Here is a 6,547-nt window from a genome sequence, read left to right on the forward strand (position 1 = left end):
GTAGAAAAAACATGCTAAATACATAACGGAATCAATAAAGGCATTGAAAAAGCAAACGAAATACATACAGAAACATACAAACAAATGCGAAACATAACATCGAAATATATACAAAGAAAAAAAATTAGAAAAACAAAAGTAATACAAACACTGTTTGAGATGTTGATTGGTAGAAAATTGAAGAAAAATAGGAAATGAATAAACGTTCAAGAATGAAATTTAAAAAAACCTCAAACATACATAAAAACACCCGTACATACACACACATACACATGAACATACATAATACAAACATACAAACACGATAAAAATCAATTAACAAATTTATATACAAAAAAAGCCCGAAATCCATAAAAACACATTTTGCCGTATTACAATCAGAATAAAAACCAAATAAACTGTATGTTTGTATGTATGTATCACGTTTATATGTATGTATTTGTATGTATGTATGTATGTATGCATGTATGTATGTATGTACAGTATGTTTGTATGTTTTTATGTTAGTATGTTTGTATGTATGTACGTGTGCGTACATGCAATAATTTACACTCAAATGTTGTATCAAAGAAGATCTATTTTTAGTTAAGCTTTTCCCCCCCTTTCTTTCTTTCTGTCTTCCTTTCTTTCTCCCTACCTCTCTCTTTTTCTTTCTCTCTTTCTCTCTCTCTCGCTCTTTCTCTCTTTATTTCTCTTTCTTTTCTTTCTCTATCTTTCATTATTTTATAAATTCTCCTTAAATTTTTTTTCTATCTATCTAATTCTTTTAAATTTCATAATATAAAAATTTTTCCGCTTTCTTTAACTTTGCGTGGGTAAATAAAATTCCTTGTGTGCGTGTGTGCGTGTTTAATTGTATGTATATATGTATGTATGCATGTGGACATGAATGTATGTGTGTATGTATGTGTGAATGTATGTATGTATGTATGTATGTATGTGTGTGTGTGTGTATGTGTGTGTATGTATGTATGTGTGTGTGTGTATGTGTGAGTGTACGTGTGTATGGATATGTTTCTGGCATTCGCGCGTGCGTTGTACGATGCTTCGCTGGTTATATTGTCTACTGTAATGAATGATGACGATGATGATGATGATGGTGATAATGATGATGATGGTGATAATGATGATGATGGTGATGATAATAGTGGTGGTGATGATGATGATGACGATGTATCAATGCAAATATATGCCAGACGAGAATAATTTAAAAATTGACTAACTTAATCGATGTTTGAATGGTCGAATGAATAGATAAATTGGTAAAAAAAAAGTAAAATGATGGATAGATTAGCAAATTTTTTGAATGAATGAATAAATGAATGAATGAACGGATAAAGTGATGGATGAACGGACGAAACAATGACCAGCAAAAAATGTAAAAAATTGCCCATGGCAAATTTGCACTTTATTAAAATCAATGCCTATGTATATCTAGAATGAAATTGTATTTTTGAAATTTTATTTTACGGATTATGATGATGTTGATTTATGTATATGTATGTATGTATGTTTGTATGTGTGTAGGAGTGTATGTTTGCGTATGTATGTATGAGTATATGTATGTTTGTATCTATATGTATGTATGTATGTATGTATGTATAACAACGACGACAATGATAATTTCAGTAATGGTAATTGATATGGCAATGATGGTAATGACGACATACAGACTAGTACGCATTTATTAGTACACAAGTACTTGCGTATCAGTACACACGTCTTTGCGTATCAATACGCACATATACAGCCTAATACCTTATATAATGACCTAACCCTCACCTACATATATTTTAACGCGCCCACTAAGCCTCTGTCTTCGATTTCTTCTTATTTTTGTTGTTGTATGTTTTTGAATGTTTTTTTGTATATTTATTGTATATTTTTGTATCTTTTTGTGTGTTTTTTTTGGGTATAACTATGTATGTTGGTTGTATATTTTTTGTGTGCTTTGTATAGTTCTGTATATACGCATGTACTGCTTATTTATATTTTTTAAAAAAATCTGTATTTAATTATTTATTTTTGGCTTGGCAGTAGTAGCAGTAGTAATAGCAGTGGGCATTTTTATTGACAGTTTTTAAAGGGCTTAGTTGGATCGTCATCTATTTTAATTTTAGCAAAAAGCGAACGTTCCAAAAAACGAAAACATGTTTAAATGCTACTTTTAATTGATTGATGGTTGGATGGATAAAGGAATGAATAAATAAATAAATTAATTAATTAATAAAAAACAAACGAACAAACAAACGAACGAACAAACAAATGAATGAACATTCGCCTCAATCAAAATTATTTAACAATCTTCATGATAGAACGACGGAATGTGAAAAGATTGGTCAGTTTATAAAAAATGATCGGTCAGGCAATCAAACAAAAGATTGAATGAATGAAAAAAAAGAGAAAATAAGATAAAGAAAGAAAAAGAGAAAGAAAGAAAGAGAGAGAAAGAAAGAGAGAGACGGGGAGAAAGAAAGAGAAAGAACTATTGGGGAGATTTCTTCAGGCAACGATTGGCGAAGAAAACATAAAAATAAAGACACTATTTATGAAAGTGATGACGACGACGACGATGATGTTGATGGCGATGATGATGAAGCAGTGGCAGCAGCAGTGCAGCAGTAGTAATAGAAGTAGCTTCCATAGTTTACCATTATAATAAGGATGACGATGACGATGATGACGACACTTAACAAAAGGCTCAACGCTGCTCTCAAGGAGAAAAATAATTCACAAGTATATAATGGTACCAGCAATAGCGTCATTAATTTATCATTACCATGAAAAACTGTTTCACTTTCGCCTCTAGTATTATTACTACCGCTGCTGCTAATGCTACTGCTGCTGTTGCAGCTGCTGCTAATACTTCTGCCGCTATTACTACTAACACTACTGTTGAAGCTACTTCTACTGCTGCTGCTACTGCTACTACTACTACTACTACTACTACTACTACTACTACTACTACTACTACAACTACTACTACTACTATTACAAATACTAATACCAAATTACTACTACTACATACACTTTACCAACCAAAATAAACCCAAGTATAAAATACTATAAAAGATGATTTGGAAACTACTTTATGATATTATAAAGATGATGAGGATGATGATGATGATGGTGATGGTGATGATGAGGACGACAAGGATGATGAGAATGATGATGGAGAGTGAAAATCCCAAAACAAAATGGCGACGATGGTAGCCAGCGAAAAGATGATAATGGTAATGAAAACTGCAGTGTAATAAAGAACAACCAATAGGCAAGAGCGATATTTATGTGGTATGTTTGTTTGTATGTTTGTATGTATGTATGTATGTATGAATGTATATATGTATGTATGTATGTATGTATGTGGATTGTTTTGAATCTGCTGTTATTAATTGGTCAGTGATAATGTTCTCACTTTTAATTGCCCAATGATTGTTGTCTTGGTTTATTGATCATTATTATCATTATTATTATTATTATTGTTGTTGTTGTTATTTTTTGTTATTGTTGTTGTGGTCTTTTTGAACTTCAAGGATTTTGTTACCACAGTAGCAATGTAAGAAGCAGTAGCAGTAGAAGAAGTAGCAACAACGACTGCAAGTTTCAACTGAAAAAGTAGTAGTAGTGGTAGTAGCAGTAGTAGTAATAGTAGTAGAAGTAGTGATAGTAGTAGTAGTAGTAGTAGTAATAGTGGTAGTAGTAGTAGTAGTAGTAGTAGTAGTAGCAGCTACGGTAGCAGTTGTGGTATCAGCAGTAATAGTATTAGTAACACAGCCATCATTGGCTAATCAATGGCCGGCCAATGAAATTAACCTCCACAATATTATACGCAAAGAATAATAATAACAATAATAATAAATAAAAATAACAATAATAATAAAACTAGTGTAATAATAAAAATAATAAAAATCGTCATCATCATCTTGGCAAGCATCATTATATTGTCTTCGGCTTCATCATCGTCACAGTATGATAGAGAATTAATGTTATCATATAATCATCGTCATCATCATCGTCATCATCATCTTCATCATCATCTTCATCATCATCATCATCATCATAATTGTTATTATTATTACTATTGTTATTATTATTTTCTGCATCATCAGCGTCATCATTGTCTCATCGTTCGACAGAGCACTTCTTATATCGTGGCTTATAGATTGCCATAAATTAATTTACACACACATACACACACATCGCACACCACACACACACCACACACACACATACACACTACACACACACACACAATTAAACACACACACACACATACACATTATTTTAGTTAGGACATGTTAAATCTTATGTTTAATTTTGTGTTATTTTATTTTTTGATGGCGCTTTTGAATTTTAACTAACTAGCGCTAGATAAATTTTTTGATAATAATAATAATAATAATAATAATAATAATAATAATAATACATACATACATACATACATACATACATACATACATACATGCAACAAAAAATTAAACAAAATGCCACAAAAAACTTTTCAAAGATAGAAAAAACTTTGCATAGAAAATCGTGACAAACATCGTTAAAAGCAACAACAACAACAGACGACAACATCAACAACAAATGCAGCAAAAGCAACAACAACATCAACAACATCAACAACAATAGCATCATCATCAACAACAACAGCAACATCAACAACAGCAACAACAACATCATCAGCAGCAACAATCTCAACATTATCCTCTCTACAATGATAAAGCGTTAGTCTTATGTGGCGAAAGCATATCGAATCATTCACAAATATTACACAAAAAACGTAAACACTCACACACACACAAATACACACACAAATACACACATAATACACACAAATGCATATTTAATCTACATATACGCATCACACATAATATATATATATTTATTCAAAAATACATACATACATAAACATATACAAACATACACATACAAACATACATAAAAACAAACATACAGACATACGTATAAACAGACATACGTACAAACAGACATACAAACAGACATACAAACATACATACAAACATACATACATGTATAAAAAACGAAAAAAAGCATACTAATTATATTAGCGCAGAAATATTAATACCACACAGAAAGAAAAAATTAATAATAACAACAAGAACAACAACAATAATAACAACAATAATAATAATAAGCCATAAACAATATGTATATATCTATATTATATGTGATTTATTTCTGTATCAGCCATTAAAAATAATTATTATTATTATTATCGTTTGTGTTATTACTATGGTTATTACTATGGTTTGTATTATACTTTAGTTGTTGTTGTTATTGTTTAAAAAAACCAGTTCCTGAAATCATAAATTAACATCTTGTTTGTACATAAACATACATACATACATACAAACATACATACATACATAATTCATACATATTTACATACATACAAAATTCATACATATTTACATACATACGTACTCATCACTGATTTGGTTTTAACATACATACATATATACATACATACATACATACACACACACATACATACATACATACGTACATACATACATATATACAAACAAACAAACAAACAAACACTCATACACACATATGCAATAATGCGAAACGACATCAAAAACATTGTAGATGTATAGGCCATAATGATAAAAAATATCTATAATAACATAAATCAACCGAGTAATAATAATAATAATAATTATTATTAATAACAGATAATAATAATATGGACAATAATAAATAATTTAACAGAATTTATTATTATTTATATTATTTTATTTCAATTTTTCACACAAAACTTCGATTGCGAAGAAATGAAACTTAATTTGCTCTCTTGGTTCGTTAGCCTAATACTCTTAAAAAAACATCGATAATGATGATTTTATTTTATTATTGTTGCTAAAACAGCAACAACAACAACGACAGCAACAACGACAACGAAAACAACAACAACAATAACAATATCATTATCGTTACGAAGGCATTGACAGAGCATATGATTGTAATTACATTTTGATGATAGCCAAATGTTAACGAAAGCTAATTATTATTATCATCATTATCATCATTAGAAGTAGCTGTAGCAAGAGTAGTAGAAGAAGTAGTAGTAATAGTAGTAGTTGTAGTAATAGTAGAAGTGGTAGTAGTACAGCGGCAGTAGTAGTAGTAATAGTAGTAATATTAGTTGTTGTTGTAGTAGTAATAGTAGTAGTAGTAGTAGTAGTTGTTGTTGTTGTTGTTGTTGTTGTGGTAGTAGAAGTAGTAATCAAATTCATTTTTTTTTAGAAATATTATTAATGTTTTTTTTCCCATGGCAGAAGCACGTAAAACTTCGCAGAAGCATTAATTTTAAAAGCCGGAACATAAAAATTCTGGAAAAAATTATCATTATCATTATTATTATGATTATCTATTATTATTATTATTATTATGGTTATCTATTATTATTATTATTACTATTGTGTTATCATCATCATTGTCAGGAGATAAAGTATTCATAGAGAAAACATGACTCGAATTTGTCGTGACATGTTAATGGTCATCATCGTCGCTCGTCGTG

At 29.8% G+C, this 6,547-nt stretch overlaps 1 protein-coding gene across 1 annotated transcript in view; it reads right to left on the reverse strand.

Moving 5' to 3' along the window:
• Positions 1-6,547, reverse strand: part of HELRODRAFT_85683 (hypothetical protein) — a gene marked incomplete at both ends in the record, with an annotated part of 20,075 nt that overhangs the window by 7,596 nt on the left and 5,932 nt on the right. The window lies entirely within an intron of this gene.

This window comes from Helobdella robusta (genome assembly GCF_000326865.2).
Source record: "Helobdella robusta unplaced genomic scaffold HELROscaffold_47, whole genome shotgun sequence".
Taxonomy (NCBI): Eukaryota; Metazoa; Annelida; class Clitellata; order Rhynchobdellida; family Glossiphoniidae; genus Helobdella; species Helobdella robusta.